Consider the following 23,131-nt stretch of genomic DNA (forward strand, 5'->3'; position numbering starts at 1 on the left):
ATTATTGAAATGGAAAGGGAATCCCATTCCATTCCAAAAAGAAGCATCTAATCATCTTGGATGAACTGCAGTGACAGTTTACAGCTTTATAGTTCTCTTCCTGTGTCATGGCTCTAGGCAGTGTGTATGAGCAAGCCTCCAGAATGTGCTTCTCCTCCAGAAGGACTGGTTTTGTTCCCCACAGGAAACGGGAGAGTGGGGGGAAAAAAAACAAACGATAGTTACATTTGGCGTGGGGGGGTGGGGTAGAAAAGACAACAGGGGGAGCTTTTCATTCCTGAGTAGCTATTTAAATTCAGGGCAAGAGAAGCCCAAAATCCAGAAAGGAAACTCTTGTTTTTCTCTGGTCAGGACACAGCATAGAATGGAAGAGGTACAAAAAAGGCAGAGAATATATACAATTCCTGCAGGATAAAGGTCTTGTCTCAGTCAACATTTACTCTCTGGATGAAGGAGATGAAATCATCCCAAATGTACACAGTGCTCTGTCTCTTCTTTATACCCTTTCCCAGAGGTACAGTCTGAGGTGTTTCAACCTGCAATGGTGGTATTAAATTGCAGAGTACAAGGATTTTCCTGTGCTTCCTTTTCTGGCAGAGAACAGTAGGCCACTGAGTAGGTTTTAGCAGCATGGATGAGCTCTTCAGTATCCTCACATAGCACTCTGAAAAGGGGGTTAGAAGAGGGGGAATCACTTTAATTGTGTTCCTTGTCCCAGATGGTTGATTGATTTACAAACACAGCAGATCATGTCTGCCAATGCCAGCCCAACAAGCAGTTGGAGCAGTTGGTCTAGTTAGATGTAGAAGTCGCTCAAAATTACCAGTCTTCATGTTTACAGTGATGGGTTTTGTTAAATATTTATGTCCAAGATGCTGTCCTCCTCCAGAAAAAAAAGTCAAAAAAAATCGGCTGTCATTTTGATTGAAAATAGCGGGGGACTACTGCCTTTAACTGGTGATTTGGCTAAGCAAATTTAGAAGTAAAGATTTTTATAATACTTCAGCTTTTCATTAAAAAGTGGCAAATTAAAGGTGATGAAATCCTGCAGAACTTCTCCCCGGCTTTGCTGCTGTATTGCTTGGTTCTAGGAATTGCAGCAAAAGAGTTCCATAAAGCCCTTAGACCACAGGGCTGGTGCAGGGCTTGTGTGTTCACCTCTTGCCTTGTGTAAGAAAACTGCTGAATTCAAAGTTGTGGAAGCATGGTTAGAAAAAATAACTTTGATATGTTTAGCATAGATCTGTGAACCAAACATCCTTTCAACTATGTGTTGTCCAGGTATTTTAATGCTTTCATTGTCTTTGAACTTGCAATGCAATGCCTTGCTGCTTCTCTGTTGCTGTAGCTGTCTTGAAGGAAGAATTCAATCCAGCCTAAATTCTTGCTGTTGGTACATTGCTGATTTCTAAGAGGAGAGAGCAAAGGTTGTTTTCAGAGAGGTTTCAGAGGAGTGTGTTTATTACATGTATTTCAAGCAGATATTTGCAGCCAGTAATGCACCTGCTTACCATAAATACTGAAGTAACAAGATGTCCATAAGGCAGCATGATTTTTTTGTCCATAGCATTGTATAATCATAGAATGGTTTGGCTTGGAATGGACCATAAAGATCATCTAGTTCCAACTCCCCTGCCATTGGCAGGGACACCCTCCACTAGATCAGATTGCCCAAAGCCCCATCCAACCTGGCCTTGAACAATTCCAGGGATGGAAGTGTTTTTCTCCTAGACCATGACTGTAACAGTGCAAAATTGGCTGTCCTGGTGTTTGGGTAAAAACAGTATTTTGGCAAATGGTTTTCCTGAGAGCCCCAGTATTATATATATTTAGTCCCTATCAAATCTCTGAGATTTTGTATATGCACAGATGCCTTTCAGAAAAAATCCTCCCCGAAACTCTGTCTAAATATTTCCCATACTTGCTGCTTCCTGCATCCAGCCAGCCACTAATGCACTCTCCTGCACATCGCCATGTTTATTGCAGCCAGTCTCCAGACTTCATCCAGACAGAACATGCTGAGAACAGGCTGAAATATTTTGGAATGTGTACAGAGACATGTGAATTAGATTGAACCAGACTACACAATAGGAATGACCCCTCTCTTAGAGAAGAGGGCTAACTGCTGTCTGTGCTGAGATCAAACAGCAAGAAGAGGGGTTAAGAAAGCTGAGTTTTGAAGTAATGGGGTAATAGGAAAATATATTCAGAATTAATGTATTCATATAAATATTGTACAGTAAATTATTTGCCAAATAGCATTCATTACTCTACAGCAGAGGTCAAATAATGAAGAAAATGTATTTGTGAATAAATTATTCAACAATTAATGCAAAATATAGCGGCTAAATTATTCACAGAGACTAATTCAACCAGTTCTAATTCATTTCCACTTTGAAAGTGTTTGTAGGTACATCTACATGAGCATTTCAGCTGGGGTCATGAGTGCTTTTATGAAGCATGCAGTTCCAGCACGCATTGCTGCATGGCCTCAGAAGCTGGATTTGGGGCAAGGTGAACTGGGAGATGCCCTGTTTCACCTACCCCAGCACGGTGAGCCCAAGTGATGGGAAGAGAGTTTGAATGGGAGCCACTGTCTGGAGCACTGCTGTGGTGTCAGTCCATTACTCCTGCCTCTGCATACTGCAGATTGCTGAATTTCATTCGCTAAGACCTGCGTGGAGCCTGGTAACTTTTGTTTAACTACATAAATCCATAGAAGTGTTTATTCTTGACTTGAAGACACAAATAACCTATTGCTTTCCTGGGCCATTTCTCCTAGTGTTTGGCTACCTATGTATTGAAAAAGAAATCTGCATATTATTGTTAAATTGAATTTTGTTTCAGGAACATCTTCACTGGAAGTCATTATGCTCCTTCTTGTGAATCAAATGTTTTTTTAGTGAACCAAACCTTCTCTGCTTGTGGATCTTAATATACCTTTGCAGTTCAATAAGTGGTTCGACCTCTGTCAGCTTCAGCCTGCCAGATCATTTCTCGGTCCCCGAAATCATGGATCCTCTTTGCTGGGTGTGTTAGAAGAGAAGGTAAGCAGACCTCCACAGGGTATTTAATTACTAGTTTGACTAATAACATAGACCTGGAGTAGTGGCACTGCTTCTATTCTATATAGCCTCTTTGTTTTTTCTAAGGTGGGGAATCCTCAGCCCTATTTTGGATGGTGTTGTAGCCAATCCCCTCACACAGAGCCCCCTGACTTCAGGTTGATTTTTAGGGGCTGGTGGAGAAATGCATGTCTGAAGGGCTGTGGGAGGAGTGAGGATTTCCTGGTGCTGCTGTGATGTCAGTCAAGTTAATAGGAGTGCAAGATGCAGATAAGAATTACATGCGTATTAAGGAGGTTAAGACATGTCAGCAAAGATGACTTAAAAAATGTCATTTTCCACAGTTAATTGCAGTTTATAATAACAAGAAGCAGTTCGTGCTTCCTTGAGGTAAAATCTGAAGGCAGAGGAACACAAAAGACAAGCGTTTTGTATTCACAAATTTCAACGCCCTGTATCCCTGGATAGCAGTGAGCAGGCTGTCCCACCAGCCATGCCCACAGCTCATGGGCCCACAGCCCACACGGGTCACTGGTGGACTCTGGCTGGCTTGGGGCCATTTTTTGGTTTGAATTTTGTTGTGGTGAGTCAGGGTTTCTGGGCACCCTGCTGAGGATTTGGGCTCAGAAGGGGTCTGCGCACAGGTAGGCCCCACCGCAAGGCTGGCGGCCATTTTGTGCTCCGCGCAGGGGCAGGCTGCATGCCGGGCCTGTCTGAGGAGGGGGGACGTGGAGAAGGCGCTCCTGAGGTAAATGGGCACCTTGGGCAGCCCGTGCCCCGTCTGCAGCTGCTCTGGGGTTGTTTTACGGCTGCTGGAAAGAAATAGAATGAGAATTGACAGGTTATCTAATGCTGTGTGTTAAAACACAGAGCTCTGCAAGGTCCGGGAGCAGGCTACCATTGAAGGCATGAGGAAAATGGCGCCAAAAGAGGTGAATTTCTTTCTGTTTGTGGTGGTTTCCTCCCTCAGGAAATCATCAGCGACATGTGATGTATGGTGGCTGCTATCAACAAGCTTTGTTTTCTTTTGAAATCTGCCTACTAACACTGTTTCCAAGTGTTAAATACTCCTAAAACCCCAACATTTTTAAATCAGATGTTTTCCAGAACCACATATGCATGTTCAGAAGGGCCTGGAAACCAGAATCTTTGTGAATTTTTGGCCAACAGCACAACATTGCGAGCATTTGTTGATAGCTGCTTCCAACACAGACAGGGCCTGGCGAGTTACATCAAAATACCCTGGCTTTCAGGAACTGAATCTGTGGTATTTATTTGGATTTACTTTTGGGATATGGGATTTAACATAGTCTTTGTTTGATATAGTGGGAATCTTACCTGAATTGAATGAACAGTTTTATCTTATTCTCTATTTCAGTGGCATACCATTTTAAAATGGCTGCAGTCTTTCAATTTTCCTTAATAGATATATTTTTAATTTCTACCATACATCATAACAGAAATTTGGAACAGGTCACTTGTTCCATTGACACAATTTCTTATTCCCACTGAACTAGAATCCCCAAATTTGCAGTATTCATCTAGGTCTTCATTATGTGCCACTGAAGTATAATGAATACACAGATGCCTCAGCAGCAGACCCAGATGCCTTGCAAAATAATCATGGAAATTAACCAGCCCAGGCAGGAAATCTACTCTTGCCCTTACCATGATCGTATTGGTATTAATCAGGGGGAAAAGAAGCTATTAACTGGCTCACAAAGAGTATGAAAGAAATTATTCATTTCCAGTGAGTGAGATGCTGGAGTTTTCACTAGAAATCTGTGTTTTATGGTCTCAGAAGAACCGCAGTTTGTGCTGCTGCCCAGACTCTTCTCCCATGGCCACTGTGGGCCTGGGATGAAGCTTTTCAGCAGGAAAGCCTGAGGACAGGGTCTCAGCACTCAGTGACACGGGGGCACCAGCACCTGCTTGGGATGTGCTGCTTTGTTCAATGCTTTTACAGGAAACTTAGCATCAACTTTTGCATGAAGAAAATGTGTTAGGCTTTGTAGTGTTTCATGCTGCATTTTTCAGAGGTTTCCCAGCACTAAATCTGCTTTTGTGTTGCAGGTATCGGGAGTAACTGCTGAAGTCTCTAGTGCTACAGCAATGAAATACCAAAATTGGGTGTCTGAAAGAAAAGAAATCTGTTTCAACTGAGCTCTGGCTCAAAAGCGGGTTACCGTGGCTTAATGAATTACCCTGTGCTCGCTGAACAACATGTGTCCTTACGTGAAAGGTGAGATAAAGCTACGTTAGAGAAAGTCTATTTCATTAAGGTTTAAAGCAGCTAACCTGTGTTTGCCACATTCTGAGTGTATGTCTGGCTGCACTCGGGTGTCTGCCTGGTGATCAACAGATGGCAGTGTTTCTGTGCGGTGGCAGCGATTCTATTGCTGGATCTTCATTTACCAGAGTGTCTGACAGAAGGGTGCTCTGACTACACAGAAATATACTTTTTATAATCAACTCTAAGAATATTATGACAGACGATTAATGATCTGACAGCAAAGTAACTATTTTTAATGGCTTTAACTGAACACTTTATTTCATCTTTGAACCAATCCTCCCTGTAATCCCATTACTGCAATAAAAGTTTGGGTAGCAGAATACGTACTGCCTTGCTCTGCCTGCAGTGCCTTGATGAGACCTGTGCTGGCAGGAGCAATGTGTTCAGCACTGACACAAAAGCCGCAGGGTAGAATTGACCTGCTGGAACACTTCAAAATTTATTTGAGGTGGTTCAGAATTTATTCTTTATACTTTTACCTTTACTGCTGAAATTTGGCAAGTGTGTTAGCAACTTAGTTAAGGACGTCATAATTAGCCTTGAAGCAATGTCTGTTTCGTTTGGTGATTTTCGTTTGTCGATGCCAGAGGTGTGAGGATGTACACCTGATTTTTAAATGGGGACACTGAGGTGTACACAGTTTGCTCCAGAGTGCTGCTTTTTCTGTTACTCAAGGTATAAAATTTCATGCAGATTCTGCTGACTGAATGTAAATCGTTAGCAAAGTGAACGTGGAGCATTCCCAGCAACTTCTGTGAGCTTTAGATGTGGTTTTGCTTAGCCAAAACCTGCTCATTGGTAAATAAGCATTCTTGGTAAGGCGTCTTCTACTAGTCTGATCACTGGTATAGGCTTCTTTACTCCTGGTTTCCGCAGTTTTCACTTGAGAATCTAAAACCAAGTCCAGGGGAAACTTGTATTCTGATCCTTAGATAGGGCTTTTGAAAAATCATAAACAAAGCCACTCCTTGTCTTTAGAGACCTGTGTACCTTTTAGCAAGAGGCTGAACTGTATAATTAATTATTTTTTTCCTGTACTGTGTGCCAGCATATCATGTGTGTATTTGAAGGGGGTGGGGGGAAAGAGGGTAATGGAATATTTTGAATGATCATTGGTAAATGTTACATTGTACATGGCTTAAATCTAGAATGTGACAGATACTGCAGCTGGCTGTGATTCAGGTAAGGAACATGAATGATTCACGAGGTTGGTAGAAGTAGAGTAGGTAATTCTTTCATCTTGATCATTTTCTCCCTGAAGCCAAATATCTCGCATGCAGTGACAGCTTTGTAAAATAGTGTGATGGCCAGTAAGGATAGGGGGAGCTTAGAAGAGACCTGCTAAAACAGATTTTATTTGGATATAAGAGATGAAGCCTGTCTCTCTTTGTCTTGCTCTTTTTTTCTTTTTTTCTTTTTTTTTTTTTTTCCCTTCTCCTAGCATTCTCACTGGGCACGCAGGGAATTGTTAGGAAGGAAAGGTAGCTGGCCTAGAATGCTAATATCTCTGCTTTGATAAGTCTGAGAGATGTTTTAATTAGGAAGAGGATGCAAAGACTTAGAAGAATGTTGTTACTCATGTAATTTGAAAACCCTGGAAACAATCCTGAGGGGCAATAGCCTGAGGAATAAATACAGTTTATTTATCTGGCAAAATGTAGCCAGATGTAGCGTATATATGGGGGTTTATGAGGTGGCCTGATAGGAAAATACCTGTGTGATTCTCTTTCAGTTGGCTGTTTTCCAGACAGAAGAGCCCTAAAATGCACTTAGCATGTTTTTAACTGCTGCTGCCCTGAACCTTTTCACTTGCTTTAACAATGTAGATAAAGAGCATCATTTTAAGCTGAGCAAAGCCCATAATCTAGCAGACATGAGATGTAATCCATGCAGGAGTCTGTGTGGTTAGCTGGAGGAGAGGGGATCACTTGTTACGTGGCTGAAGATCAGTACAATTCATTGCTGGAAGCCAAATCTTGCCAGAGAGGCTTCTTGATGCCAAACCTGGCCATACCAGCCCACCAGAGGATTGCCGGTCAAATCAAGAAAGGACTGTCTCTGCACCAGCCTTAGTGTAAATGACATGTTTGGTTAAAGGTTCTCACATCAGAAGCATCTTGTTCTTGTGATCACCTTGAAATCGCTCAGTACTCTTTATAGGATGATTTAACAGGACTTTACCTCAGTCTCCGTCTCTACCTCCTTTTTCTTTGCTTCTCTTTTTCTTCCTTTCTTAAGTCACCTCGCCTTCTTTTCCTTTTTTTTTTTTTTTTTTGTGTGTGTGTGTGTGTGTGTTTTGTTTTGTTCTCTGTCCTGTGTTTTCCTTAGATCTAACCTCAGGTCACCAGCACAAGGCTTTCCCCAGGTCACCTTCTTTGCATCAGAAAGAGGAGCTTCATGAGCCAGTGCAAGGAAGGCATTGTTGCCTTCCCTCTTGCCTGCAGTGAGCTTCTCAATACAATGATAAACTACTTGTATTAAACAGGAGAATAAGAATTTTGAGGCAATAAATAAATCATCTCCCTGCAGAGCAAATCGGTAAACGTGAACAGGGTAAACTTTAAGCACTTCCAACCTCAGGAACCACAGTGCGCATAAGGATTTGATCCAACCCTGCTGAAGTCAGTGAAAAGAATTCTGCAGGCTTCTGGGAGCTTTGGATGGGGATTTGTGATTTTTGGAGAAATGTGGACTATCAGTATTCTTATTCCCCTAGCTGCCTCCTACAAAAAGCTAAGCAAATCTCGCATGGTCTGGTTTCTCTCTGATCCCCAGCTGGCACTCTGATCCTGCAGTGGCAGTAGGGCGAGTGGCAAGGTGGATGTTTGCAAATACCAGTAATACCACTTCTCCCTCTTTCCAAATGTTCAGTGGGTTATTTGAAATATTTTGTTTTCTGCTGCTTGTTAAGTTTTACATTTTGGCAATTTACATTTTGACAATTACTTTCAGCACTTCAATCAATAACGTTTACTGTAATTATGAGCTTTGTGAGCCTGTAATCCACAATTTTGCATTTATTCCACCAGACGTTTGTTGGTCTTGTCATTTATAAAGATGATCAGAAACTCAGGTTTTCTTTTGGACAGGGAAAAAACTAGCAGAGGTATTTTGAGAGCTTTGGCCTTTAAGGTTACCTTACTCTATCTCCTTTATTGGCTCTGGTCACGGAACTTTTGTAGTAGGATGAAAGGAGACCTTACTAGAGGGAAAGGCATGTTTCTCAGCAAATCCACTTGCAAGAAAGCTCAAAAGCAATTACATTAGGTAAACAAGAAAGGGTGTTGTAGATCTTGTCCCTTTTTCTAGCTGGGTTCTAAATGCAAAGCTGATGGGATTATTTGATTTCACCCTTCCAAATCCTACTGTGTGTTATCTTTGCAGAATGACTTCTATGTAATCTTTAGTGTGCATAAATACATATTAACAAAACTGGTGCAATGAAAGCAAAATGGCAAGCATCGAAAGCAAAGCATTATCATGCAAACATCATGATTTATTTTTTCCTTTGAAGGCTAAGCCTGTTGGCTTGTGTACTGCAGGAATTTATTATGTTCTTTCTCCAGAGTGCAGATTCATAAGAAATCTAATGTGGTACGGAAGCTGAACACATATTATTGGTTTAAAGGAATGAAGAAAGCTTTGTGTGGTTGTGATCATGATTTTCACCTGATCTAGTTGCATTTGTTCTCCTGATTTCTGTCAGATGTTAATCGTAGAGCAGACTGGAGGGATTCCCTGCTTTGAGAGCTCCGCCTCTGTTTTCTTGTATGTGTCTGTCCTTGTGAGTCTTGCAGTCAACATATACCACAAATTTCCCCACCCAGTAATAAAATGCATGCCATGTTCTAGAGGGCATGATGAGAACTTTCATAAGAGATTCCCATGGTACATAATGGGAGTCTTTCAGGGGAGTTCGTAGCAATCAGCAGGAGGAGGAGGAAATGCAAAGAGCTGTGTAGCAACCACGATGACTCTTCATTTCATCCCAACTGCCATGCAGAGGGGCTGTAGTCCCTTCTTTTACATACCAGATGGTGCCATGGCTTCTGGCCTGGGGTTTTTCACCTCTTTAACTCCGGAGTGTAACTCCTCAGAAACATTTTGGAAGGCAGCAAACAACATCCTCTAGAATCAAATATACAAAAGGAAATTAACTAGATGTCTCACATTTCTGCATGCAAAGTAAAGCAAAAATGCTCCAGGAATTAAAAAAATGGGTTACAAATGCTGATTCCATGCCGGTGTCAGTCAAGTGCGTTACTCACTGAATGAGCATGCCACTTTCTACTGTGTCCATCTTCTGCCTGTGACTTGTACTGAGATACAGTGGGCATGCAACCACCTCTCCATATCTGTTGTTCAGGTACCAGCCTCACCTTCCTTATCCAATTGAGATGAGGCCCCAAAGTCATATCTAGGGAACAAGAGCTTTTCTTCCATGTAAAAGTTGAGGGAATAATGCCTTACATGATTTGAGTCTTGCATTTCCGATTGTGGATTTGCTTTTATGTTGGTGGAATATATTGAGGTTTAAAGGCTTGAAAAACGCCCTCTCCTCTGGATTTGCTTGCACGTTCATTGCTCACCACCTTGTGGTATGCAGTTTGCTCTACGGAGTAGCAGTAGTGCTATCAGTAATACCTAGTGTAATTAGCATTTGAAGATAGGAACGCTGGATTCAGGCCAAGCCACTCCAATTTTGCATCATGGCAGTGATAAACAGGAAAATTGCACGCGCATGACATAATTTCACCTTAGGCTTGGGCAGCTTTCTAATTCCAGCACGATGGACCTTCTGCTGTCAGGGTGGATGAGGCGTGCAGGTCCACCTCACGGGCAGGAAACGCACCACGAGTACCTCGCTGCAGCAATGGCATCGCCATGTTCATGCAGCACTCACGTCATTCATAACTCTGCTGTCCAACTGCATTTCAATTCAGCTCCATTTGACATTTAAACATCTCACAATAGTAAATTCTATAAGGTGCCCGCATGCTGCATAAAGTGGCGTCTTTCATTTGTTTGACTCTGGCACGCTGGTAATTTTATTGCTTGAACTCCTGCTCTCGTATTATGAATCAGAAGAAAAAAGGAGAGATGGATCATTTCCATATTATGCCTTTCATAATCATAAATACTTTAATAAAATTGCTTCTAACTGTACTATAAAGTGAGAATGCAGATTTAACAGTGATTTACAAAAGAATTGAACAAAAAAGACCGTGTCTTTCTTTTTTTTTTAAATTCTTTATGATGGTTAGAGAACAGGAGAAGGGATTGGAGATGTAATGTTTTTTAACTTAATTGTAGCTGGAATGGAGTTAGAGAGAACACTGTGGGTGAAATAACAATTCAGTCAAAATGTTATTGTATCAAAGCTGGAGAGTTTTGCAGAGGCATATTTATTTCTAGGATCTTCTTGCTGGGGACTCTTGGGTCTGCGGCAGAAAGCAGTGTTTTACACGCTGACCTCAGATGCAGAGAACTTGTGTTGAAATTCTTTTTTTAGGATGAAGGAAAAATAAGAGAAGAAAAAAGGGGCTTTTAATTTGCAGTCCTGGAACTTTGGACCCGGGATTTTTGCACTGCAGATGTTCATACGTGTTATTTTAGAAAAACAGGCAAATGTATGTGTCCTCTAGTCTGGCAGGAAGGCACATTTTGGCATCTTAACTCTCACCTTGAAATAGCCATTACTGCCTTCTGCTCTGAGCCCTTCATCTTCTCTGGCTGTGCTGGGGAAGTTTGGGAAGCTCTGGGGGGTGGCTGCTGAGCATTCCCAGTACCTGGGGGTTCAGTCAGTTGTTTAGGAAAGATTTCTGTTAGTATTTGTTTTAAAGTATGGCCTAGGGGACCGGTCACAATTTGGATTCTGTGGTGCAGAAAGGGGGGCCCTTTCCCTGAGGAACCTGAATCATAAAGTAGGTGAGGCAGAAAGTGCATGGGAGGAGGGAAATGCTCTCCTGGTTTTATAGAGGGGAAATGGAGATGCAGAGATATATAACGATCACCTCGAGCTTGATGGGAGCCTGCAGCTGAGTCAGAACTGCAGGTCTAAAATTGGCCAAGGCTCAGAGGAGTCTTTCAGCTCCTCCTCGAACCTGGGGAGCCCCTCTGCCTGCCCCCTCCAGAGACAGCCAGGAGGTGCCTTGCAGTCAGCCAAGGCAGGTCTGGGGGCAATAGATGCGCCTTTTATGTTTTCTGGTTTATTTCCTTATGCCAAATGGAGGTAAGCCATGCTGACTGTCCTAAAGCTCCTGATGAAATATACCCACCAGGTAGTAGCTGTGGCACCGTGCAGATGAAGAGCTGAGGGTCTTTCAGCTGCGTCAGGTGAGGATGGGGTTTCAGAGAGGTGGAGGACAGGGCAGAGTCCTCCCCTCTTCTTGCTTGGGAGAGGACAAAGCAATGTAACGTGGTGACTCCAAACTATGAAATGCAGAAGTCTTAGCTTAGCCCTTCTCAAAACAATTGCTGCGAGTCCTTTGTAGGCAAGTGCCAGAGAGTGGTGCTGAATATAGTAGGATATTATTAGTATGATAGTAAACTATGAATATAATGCAAATAATATTCATATAATAAAATGACTGAATAGTACAATAGAAAGTAAAGACTCAAGCATGAATCCCCAGCCTGTTTTCACCCCCAGGTATTTGTGTACTTAGGTCTTTTCTCACACCTGCAGTCCACCAGGGCATACATCTGACTACGAGCCCCCTTTCAGTGGGCTCGGCAGCTGGCACCAGAAGGACTTTGGACTTCTCCTCTCAGCTCAGCAAGAGTTTGCACTGACTTCTCCGCAGCCAAGACTGCAGCTGGCACTGGCGGTTCGGTTCACTGTCAGAAATCCATAAGCTGGGTCCAGGAGTGCCGTGCCAGCGCCACAGCACTTCCAGGTCAGGGACAAGGATTATGACGCAGGATTATGCCAAGCAAGGAGGCTCTTTGTGCTTTCACAAGAACAGGGAGAGCAACAGCTATTTGTTACTGATGCGTTATCCCCAGATCTGAGTGTTGATGGAGGGGGGAGGACTTCACTGCCCCTTCATTGCATTTGCATTCTGCTCACATAGCTTGGCATGAAATTCTGCTCCGCTGCAGTTCGTGGGGCTGTTACCACTGATAATAAGATTTCACCCCTGGTACTTTCAGGGTGACCAAGGTTTGTGTTTGGTTTCCATGCAGAGATTTGAAGGACACGAGAGCTGGAAGGTAGGCCTGTAGTTCACTTTCCTTTTCCTTTCTGCAGGGCTAAAGAGAAACAGCTCCTCCTCAAAATACCAGCTCTTCAGATTCTTTGGCTCTTTGCTTACCGTGAAATAGTCTTGATTTAAGGGACATTGAAGCAGCTGGAGTCGGGTTGATTTTAGACCTTTCTGAATTGTTTCCTAAATGTAATGTAAGTTGCAGGGAGAAATTTACAGCTGTATGAGAACAGGCATTTCAAACTGTCAGATTGTGTCTGTAAATTGCCATCTCTGGTAATAAACCCACCTGTCAAGTAACTGGCAATCGTAGCCTACTGGTGAATCTGATTTTGCTGTATGCCGTTTCTTGAATGAATCACAGACTGAGCAAAACTAGCAATTCGTTCTCATATTCTCGACAAATTTTTGGAAATTCAGGTGAGAGAGCAAAACTGGAGCTATTAAGTTAAATTCCCCAACTACAACTCTAGGGAAATAAAATTACAAAGCTATACCGTTAAGCACTTAAATCAGAAACTCTTTAAAGCAAGATTTATTCTTCAAACCATCTTCTTAGCCTGGTTGTATGCATAAGAAACAGTAGCCTACAAAATCATCCTTTAAATATTTGGTTCGCCCTGGATTATTTTTCTTCCCGAGCATTTTGAGCACACACATGCAGTGTGATGTCTGATGGGCTTTAATTCTTTCAGCTCGACCATCTGATCTGAAGAGGGAAGCAAAATTATAGCCATAAAACTGTACCCTCTGATTCACCTTCCTGTTCTATTTATGATTTTTGCAAGTGGGATGAATAAACTCCGTAGTCAGCTTTCAGATGGGCGGGTGTATGGTGAGCTCGTTTCTCTGCACGTGTCCTCCAAACAGAATAGTAAATCTGCCTATTTTTGAAAACACTTCACTGCAATATTGTAATTATAATTCTTTTGGCATGTTTGTGTTTAAATGTGGTATGCTGGAGGTGAATGAGACTGAAAGGCACTCCTGGAGTGGTACCTGTGAAGGTCACGTGTAAGTTAATTAGAAGTCAATTACATTAAAACACTGAAAAGATAGTGGAGGTGCAAGTCCTCTGCATTGGTAATTATCCAAATCTGCTACTGGCTTTTCTTCCTCTCACCAGCAAACTCAAAAAAAGGTAACCAGGAGAATTTGCAATGGGCTGTGTTTTTTAAAAAAGCAACAATATCCCCCCAAAATGGCTGGCTTTCAGAAAGAGTGTGCCTGTCTCTCTGCTTTAATGCTTGCTGGAGCATCTGCCGCCCAAATTGAAAATAAATAAATAAATAAATAATATGTATATATATCTTGACCCTGAAATTCTGCCAACATCCTAAAAAAAAAGATCTACAACTTGCCCAGATAGGTGGGTATTTGTTTGCTAGTTTTGTTATTTTTGATTTATTTGTTTATTTATTTATATATTTATTTATTTAGCAAGTATTCAAGCTTAAGCATTGTCACTGCTTCCTTGGCAAGGAAAACCACAGCAAAAACATTGTCCCAGGATTTAAGTGCTACTGGCTGCATGTCAGGTACCAGCAGCCAGAGGGGGTCAGCCCCATGGTTTGCAGCTCTTTGTCCTCTTCCAGGCTTCGCCTGACTGGTGAATCTTACAGTGTGTATCAGTAAGTGGTGGAGACTCTGATATGCAAGGATTTATCTCCTTAATAGTGTCTTGTTTCAGCATATCTCAGTCCTGGAGACTTTCTGCAAAATTGTGTGACTTCATTATTTATTTTAGCCTCCAACCACCCCTTGCATGGTGATACTTTCTAGAGCTCTTCAAATTTCCATCAATAGTTCTGTGGTAAAATCTTTGTAGGGAAAGGGAGAAAAGATATGTTTTCTTTATGCCTTTGCATCAAATTTGGCAAGGAAAATTGATGTTTAACTGTATCTCTCAGGTTTTCCCCACTGAAGTTCAGGGGGATCCTGCAGTGCTGTTGCTCCTCTTGTGCAGTGGAGGAAACTGAGCCAGGAGAAATGAGCACATACAGGAGGCCAGGAAGGTCTCTGAACTATGAGCTGCTTGTCAGCTCTGTCTAGGTGCTCCCCAAAAGGACATTCATTTGGGCAGAAGGAACATCAAGATGTAGCAAATAATACACAAAACGGGGGCTGAGGGATTTAACCAGATAGCATCTTGTATAATCACTAATTACAATATATCCACAGCCTAATAAAGAACCAGATTGAACAGAATTGGGAGACACGCCAGCTCGGTGCTGTGCCAAAAATCAGCCTGGCATTTTAAACCCCATTTCGGTCATTCTTTTCCACTCAACAAAGCACTTTTACATGTGTTTACAAAATGCTTTGTTGCTGTGGGACGTTAAATATCCATGCCTGTGGTACGCTCCTATCCGCTCTCCTATACACGGTGCTTCACCTGCTGCGGTGTGCTGGGGGACTGTTTTAGCACAGTTGTATTGCTGCAGAAAATGATAAATCTGGCCTCTTTAGGAGTGTTATAAAAGCACTTACACAGATGACATTCCTGAAGCTCAGTAATAGCACAAATGTATTGAGAATGTTTCTCAAGTATTTAATGATCTCATAGATCCCCCTCCTCCATCTCCTCTCTCACCCTCTATTTGTAACTTCTAGCAATGGGGATGGCTGCGGCAAAAGAAAATAGATTTTTCCCTATTCATGATAAAGCATGAAAATCCAACTCACCCAAGGGAACCTATGAAATCACATAAGCTTCAGACATCTAAAGATGCTACAGATTTTACTGAGAATGCAAATGCTCTGGTGAAGCTGTTTTAGATGTTCATAACAGCAGCTTAATTTAATTAGCAGAGCTGGGAAATGTTGCCACAGCCGAAGAATTCTCCTAACAGGCATGCTGCCATTTCTTATGGGAAACCTAGTGGGCTGGGGATAAAGGAGAGCGAATCTTTTAGGGAGTTCCTCTAGGAAAGCTGCTGATCTATCACATACCTTTGTCCCTTGTTTGCAGCCCAGCCTGAGAGGCTGTCGGCTAGCAAGTTGTCTGGGTAGTGGGAAAGGAAAGGTTGGGGAATGGCATTTGTACTGGCAGTGAGCCTAGAGAATATCTTAATTCTAGCAGGGTGTGTTTGCTAGTGCCTCTCTTCAGAGCCACAAATGTGTGCCTGGTAGACACACCTGACGTGGTATGTATACATAATAATCCCGAGCACATGCTGGCAGGTGTGTTTGCTAGACATTCACACTGCTGTGCGTGCACAACAAAATAGGTAACGTCCATAAGCTGTTTGTAGCAGTAAGGCTGTAAAGAATCAGTTCTTCTCTTTTAAGTGACTCCACTTTAATCCAGCTGCGAAACAATAGCAGGCTTTATTGGTACAAAGGGACTTCCCTTGCTCCTTGCCTGTGTAGTTCCTGTTCTACAAATCAATAAGAGACTGCAATATTTATGTGACATCTTGAAGTCCTCTATACAAAAGCTCACTCCAACAACAAATGTATGAAAATTCCCTCCACTTTATGACCATTAGAGCCTTCAGTTGGGAAATGTCAGGAAAGGACTGCTCAGCTGAAACATGACCTGCAGTTTTTCTTGAATGAAAGAGACATCGATGTTGCTAAGTACTGATGCCCTCAGAAAGAGGTAGTTAAAGAGCATTTTTATTTACTTCACAATGTCAGCCTCTGTGCCAAGTGAGTGCCCACAAATTAAGTCATCATTTACTAATGACTCTAACACAGAAATAACCAGATCCTGCACCAATTTTCACCTCTAAGATTTGGGGAAGATCTCTGTTACCTCCACTGGAGTAGCACTGAGAAAATGGGAGGTTGGTTTATGTGGGTCTTCTTGGTAAAGACCTAGATTTACTAAAGCTGTGCCATACGTTCTTGGTAAGGTTCTTGTTTTGGTCATCTGCTGTGTCTGTTACCCCATTCCCACTGTTTAATTTCTCTTGTAGATTAATATTATTAACTAGCGCTGATTGCATTTTTTATTGAGACATTCCCAGAAAAGAGGGGATGGGTGGAAACCCCATCCTGCCCTCATATCTTGCACTTAACTTAGACCTTTAATTCTAGTATTGTTATGTGTTTTTAGACCTAGATCAGAACCAGCAATTAGTGAGTGAAATACAGCTACTGCAGAAGAGAGATGTAATATTCCTGTTTGCTCTTTTGCAAATGCTGTGGCATCTCAATTAAAGATGGTGGTGTTTTTTCAAAAGCTGCTGAACAGACTATTTTTAGATCTAGAATCTGGCACAGCCCACTAATGAGAAGTTTGTTTCTTGCTGCTGCTAGCCATGGCCTTTTTTTGTTCCCCTCAAAACTTTGTTTAAAAGCCAAGTAAGTAAATATTGCTGGGCTCTTGCCTTTTTAATCTGAATATCAAATCATTCCCACGAGGAGCTTCTGTGTCTTCTTGTACAGCTGTACTCCTTAATAATCAAGGGCCAGCATTTTAAAGTGACTGTTACTTCTACGTGCTCTAAAATCTGGGTGCTTAGTTTGATGTGTTTTAAAGGGCTTTTCAGATTAAAAGGGTTTTCAGAATGTCCCAAGCCACCCACTATTGAAAAATGAGGTTCTGACTGCACAAAGTTCCTAGCCAAACACTGCTGCTTTTTTTGTTGTTGTTGTTGTCTTATTTCATTTTGTCTTCTTGAGCATACCAATCAGATAAACTTGCATATATATTTATTTACTGCTCTGCTACTGTAAAGTAGAGATGCTGTAGAGATACTTCTACCATGCCCAGAAGCTTGGCAGAAGAAGTTAACTCCAAACTGCCACTGAGCAAGAGGCGGTCACAGCAAAACTTATTTCTGAGAGCAGAACATTTTGGGGTCAGGGTATGGCCCTGCCAGTCTCTGCCAGTTTTGCCATCAACTTCTGAGGCATCTGGCAATGCCTTCAGTGGAGCAGAACTGCTTTCAGCTGGTTGATATGGTTTCCTGGGCACCTTTTTTTGCAAACCATAAAAGCATCTGCAGCACGAGGACACTCTTCCCACCAGATTTTCACCCGGAGTAAATCCCTGCACCCCCATGAAAGTCAGCAGAGCTGTGCTGATTAATGCCAGCTGAGCATCTGACCTTTACGGTACAACCTGCTGAATTCCTGGGCAGCGCCTTGATGCTGAGGGGACATTCAGCAGCTGCAGGAGATGAGGGATATGGCTAATGGGCTGTCGTAAAGACTCCGAAGCTTGCCAGAGAAAAGTGCTTAATTTCAATCACTCTCATGTTTAATACTGCATAATGGAGACAGTCTATCACCAGCGAGGCTTTTTACTAGTCCGCTGCTGTTTCAGTGTTAAAGAAAGTATGGTTCATAGAAAGAGGCTTCTGCTGATTTTTCAGACTGTATGTGTTAAGATGAACAGCTTTCGATTTGTTGTGGAATTAGTCATTTAAAATAGATGGTTTCATAGTTAAGTGGCTTTACTCAGCGTGGATCACTGTGTGAAAAGCCACACAGAGCCAGCCTCACTTGGTGCTCCATGTGAATCTGGAGCAACACTTCATCAAAGTCAGTAAATTTAATTTAAATAAAGTAAATCCAACGTGAACGAGTCTGGAATCGAGGCTCATGTTTTCAGACATCTGTGGTGGTTTCAGACCCGGCTGGAGGCAGCTGAAAGACTGCCACAGGGTGATTTTAACGGCCCACAGGAGAGCACATCTATAAAGATGATGGAGTGGCACTACTCATTATCTGCAAGCTCTGAAGGTGAAATAGATAAACTTCACAGCAAAAAAAGAGAGCAGGGCCGCGAGCTGTTTGTAGGATGTGTTGATGCAAGGGGAGGTTTCCCAGTTACTCCACCCTGGGTAGAGCACGGCCCTGCCCTTGCCTCATGCCCTGGAAGGTTTATGTGGGTACCACAGGGGTCCTACCCAGGTGCATGGGCCCCATTCCTAACGGGAGTGGGAAGAAAGCAAGAAAAGCATCTGGTTATCCAAGCAAGAGGTCACTTCAAAAATTTGGGTATGCGTTTGAAAATGTCTGTTACTGCCTCTTCTCTGCGTAGCTCCTGCTGCCTGGCCAGATGGCAAGTTGATTAGTAGCCCAAGCAGCTCTGATGGCTTTTGCCAAGAGCTCAGGAGCGAAGCGGTGCTGTGGTTTTGCATTCCTTTTTTACTGCCCTCACTGGATACAGTAGCAGAGAGCTGATAGCAAGGCAAAGCAAAGCACATTCATATGTCCTCTTTTCTGTGAGCAAAACTGTGTTGCCAATTTGTTGGAGGATTTCTGATTAGCAGATGCTGGCTAGAAAGACTTGGGCCTTGTTTGCAAGTGGAGAGGTGTGGAAAACCCTGATGGCATTCAGCTCTGTTGATTTAAATTTAACCTTTATTAATTTTTTGTAAGCGATGCCCATTTACTGTGGAGGAGCAGAGCCTGAATTGCCTTAGCATGCTGGGCTAGGTATAAATCAGCTTGCCTCCCTGACAGCTAATATCCACCAGCCAAGGATCTGGCACATGCTGCTTTATTACCTTCCAACTCTCCTGTGATAGTCAGATCCTGCACAAGCAGCAAGCTCTCCGGTGGGCTCAGGCAAAGCAGGTCCTTCTGGAAACATTGCTTGGCAAGTGATGGCTAGCACAGTTCTTCCCCAGCATTCCTCGTGCTGACCCTACAAGTGCTCCAGGTGGGGTTGCTGGGATGGACGGAGCTGCTGCTGGTTCTTCTGTGGCCAGCAGAGACCTCGAAACCCTCTGTGCCTCTGGAAAATAATGAGGTGTTGCTGTGCATTCCCAGCACTGGATGCAGCATGTGCCGGCGATGTGGCTGTTACCTGTGTGTGCGAGTTAATGACAGGGGACCAGAGAGTGAGGTTTGCTGGTTGTGTCCCCGTTACTGGTGGTAACCATGCTGTGGAGACCCTTCTTCAGGCCCTGGCCAGTCATCTGGGCAGAAGGTGCAAAGGTACAAGTTGTCTTCTCCTCATACATGACTGTTTCTCAGCACAAAAGTTCAAACCTTGCACGCCTGGGTGCCCGGTGATTCCAGCGAGTGATCGATGAGCAGTGAGGGTTGGCTGCTGCCCTTGCATCTTCCACTGCTTTTTCAGTCTCAGAGTTGAAGGCATGGTGCTAAGGTAAGCAGCTCCAGGGAAATCACTGTCCCCTATTTTCTTCCCTCTCACTTATAAAATTAAAAGGCTCTTGAAGCTTCTGATCCTGCAAATGAGAGCACTGCTGGGAATTTGAGTGCATCATTGGCTTTATTAGAGCTAGTCCTGAAAGTAAATTTACTTATGTGTAGTTAGTGTTTGCAAAGGGAGGTTTTGCTCCTGTAAACTGTCATGCAGGGGGAAAAGGACTTCAGAAGCATTTTGAGGTAGAAATGAGTCCACAACAAGTGCACCTCTAAGTCATCTAGAAGCTTGTAGCCTTCCTTAAAGGCTAGCACACCTTCAGAGCAGCGAGCTTCCCCCACACGGTGTCTGCCAGCACCTAGTGCGGGGCCCAGGTAACTGTGGCAGGGAGGAGCCGTCTGGAAACGTCAGCTCAAAAACTGCAAATGCTGCATTCAGTCTGGGTACTGCTGACATAAATACAACTGATGAGCATCTCTGCAGCTGCCAGTGCATTTACCCCAAACCCGCAAAGCCAGCGTGACAGGGCTGCGTCTGGTGTCTGTCCTGAGTCACGTTGTTTCATCTTTTCATGTCAGGACTGTTTTCTTTTCATTCCGTTTTAGGTTAGTGTGCCAAACGTTTCAGCATGTGTAATTTATTCAAAAAAAAAAAAAAAAAAACAGCACTTGGATGATGAAGATGTGGTCCTAAGTGATTTTGAAGTGTGAGGTATAGCAAAAACAGGGCAGCCGATGACTGCGATACTTCTGACTCTTCTGGGTCACTGTGGCATTTCTCGGGAGTTGTATGCGGGCTGAAATAAAACAGGTGTTTAGTCCATTTTGATAAGGAAATGTCAGCTTCAGTCTGTGACAGACAATGAAATCAATAAGCTTCACAAAGCACTGAGCCGAGGAGCTGGCCGAATAAGCAGAGGGTTGAATCCCACGGCTCCGCTTGCGCCGTCATAGCCGCTCTCCGTCACTTGGAGGGCGAGGCGGTGCGCTGGGTGCTGGCGAGGGGCTGCGGGATGCTGGGTGCCACCACAGCGCGCAGCCCTGGACGGGCTGGCCTCAGGCAGCTCCAGCTCGGCTGGAACAGACCTCTGGAGCTCAGACGTTTCTTCAAAGCCAGTGCAAACTTCAAGGCACTTGGAGTGGTTCTGTGCGGGAGGAGGGCAGGAGTGCTTTGCAGACGTCTGCTGTGAGGCCTTTGTGTCCCTCGAAAGCCAGGAAGCATGCAGGCTTTTAAAGTGGGATCTTTTCAGGGGTTTTTGACTACGGTCATTAAAGCTTCCTAGAAAATTCACAGGTAGGGTTATTTTTTTGTCACTTTGAGTCAGTTATACAATGAAAATCAGATATATATCTTTTCCTTAGTCCTCCCTTCTTAGCATTTTCCCCACTGCCTTTTCTTTCCAGCACTCTGTAGCTTTGGGGACGTGGGGTGGGACAGAGGGAATCCCCGGTTTTGCCAGCCTCGTGAATCTGGTGGAGTCAGGGCACTTTCTCTGTTCTGCTCCTGTGCTGCACGTATCAATGAAGCAATGGGCAGAGATATCATTAGTCTCTCCAGCTGCTCCTGCCCTGGCAAGGGGACATGACCGAGTTCTAATCTCCAAACCTTCGCAAGGGCAGCACATCTCAGAGTGCAAGCGAGGGGAAGGCCAGCTCTGAGGATCAGTGAAGATCATTTTAAAGTTCAAGGGAAAGGGTTTGTTCATCCTGTATTCTGCATGGCTGGTGCCCCTGCCTGTGCTGTGTTTTTGCCTGCCTTGCTACTCTGCGTGCTTCTCTTCCCAGCCCAAACACCAGGTCAGAGAGGAGGTGAGGAACGGAGGGACCCACTCACCAAAGAGGATGCAGCCCTTCTGCGCGGTGTGGTGCTTGGGGAGGGCGGTTTGGGATCCAGGCACCCGGTCCATCCCTTGTACAGATCTGAGCACTGTAGTGATTTGCATCCCGTATAGTAAGCCAAGGGGATTTCAGGAAAACTACTGAAGCGTGTAAGAGGATTTTGACGTAGGGGGTATTATAGGGTCAGCTGGCCCTCTCTGGCTGCGGTGACTTTGTCTCTCACAAATGTTCTTGGGGTTTCACACAACATCTTCAAAGTGTGGATACAACTTCTTTGTTGGCATTTTTTTCCCCTCCATTCTTCTTCCTTTGACAAAACCACTGGATGGGTGGACTCTGGGCTGCATCCTGTTCTCCTGCTCATGAGATTCACACTCTTCTTTCTCCATGGATGCCAGTAGCATTGCTCTGGTTCACCCTCTTGAGGTGGGAACAAAATCAAGCTGTTTATCTATAACGAGGCTGTGGACTCCTTTCAAAATAATCTATTTATTTTTTATTAAATTGCTGTTCAGGGCCAAATGCTGGGATTACTTTTTCCCTTTTTCTTTCTTGCTGGCCCTAGGGTCAGAGGGTACTGTCTGACCAGAGCTTCTTGAAACAGCAGCCTCTGGTGAGTGGCTCCTACTGCCTGCATGGAGAGCACTCAGCAGCGCCTCTCCTGATGCTCAGTGGTCTCCTGCCTCTTCCAAACCTCCACTGCACGAGTCAGTACCCAGGCGAGCATGTTTGCACTGCCTGCAGCAGCACCTCTGCTGAATCTACTGATCGGTAGGAAATGCTGCAGCGGTGTGCGGTGTCCTTCGTATTGACCGGCTGATGGATGCGCATACACACGTGTGCACAGAGCCTGGGGCCGGCCAGCCTGCCGGTGCTAGAAGCACAAACACCCGGAGCTTCATGTACCAGAATGGGAAGGACAGGCTTCATACGGGGTCATCTTAGTTTCTGCTTCTTATGTTCCCTGCTCTGTGGGAGTGTGTGCAGTTTTATTAAACGTAGCGTTTCATCTGTTGTTCCTCATGCGATGCATCCACATGCCCACAGAAGTGTCGTGCTCATGGCGGGCTTATGAAACACGGCCGAGTGGATTAGATGCCTCAGTGTTCATGTGGTGCAGTCTGCTTTAATTTCAGCTCCTTGGCTGCTGTGGGTGACTCCAAAGAAATTTCCTGGCTTGTTTCCTACACTCTCATCTACCTTAGGGTGTTCTTTTGTTTGTTTGTTTGTTTTTTATTTACTAGCTATTGTCCCTTTCAGCAGGACTGTCTGAGGCTGGATGAAATAATACTGAGGACTCTTAATACCAGCAAGTATTAAAGTTCCAAAATTATTTTCTGACATTAAATAATGTGTTATAACCTCATTTTAATTTAGTTCCACCTTCTTCTCTTTTCTCTTTCCCCTTCCCACCCTTCTCCCCCTTTTTATAATCTCCAGTATTCTCCGTACACAGGAAAATGTGTGTGATCTTGTCACAAAACCAATTTCTTCTTTTTGGACGATAGAATAGTAAGATTTCCTTCTGCATCTGCAATAATAACATAATTAAATAAAGTAATAATCATAATAATTCTGGTGTTTTGCTGTGATAATATGATGGTCATTGCTAGTGTGATCAGCATGGAGATGTCTCACTGCTAGTAAATATTTGT

General features: G+C 43.6%; 1 long non-coding RNA gene across 12 annotated transcripts in view; it reads left to right on the forward strand.

Annotated features, from left to right (window-relative positions):
* The first annotated feature begins 2,384 nt into the window (after positions 1–2,384).
* Positions 2,385–23,131, forward strand: part of LOC106034474 (uncharacterized) — a 135,262-nt gene continuing 114,515 nt past the window's right edge. For 7 of the 12 annotated variants that reach the window (XR_010832527.1, XR_010832526.1, XR_010832518.1 and 4 more), the window contains exons 1-3: positions 3,067–3,813; positions 3,936–3,997; positions 5,139–5,307. This is a non-coding gene — a long non-coding RNA (uncharacterized lncRNA). The other 5 variants (XR_010832520.1, XR_010832521.1, XR_010832522.1 and 2 more) reach the window with 5 other exon arrangements.

Source organism: Anser cygnoides, chromosome 6 (genome assembly GCF_040182565.1).
Source record: "Anser cygnoides isolate HZ-2024a breed goose chromosome 6, Taihu_goose_T2T_genome, whole genome shotgun sequence".
Classification (NCBI taxonomy): domain Eukaryota; kingdom Metazoa; phylum Chordata; class Aves; order Anseriformes; family Anatidae; genus Anser; species Anser cygnoides.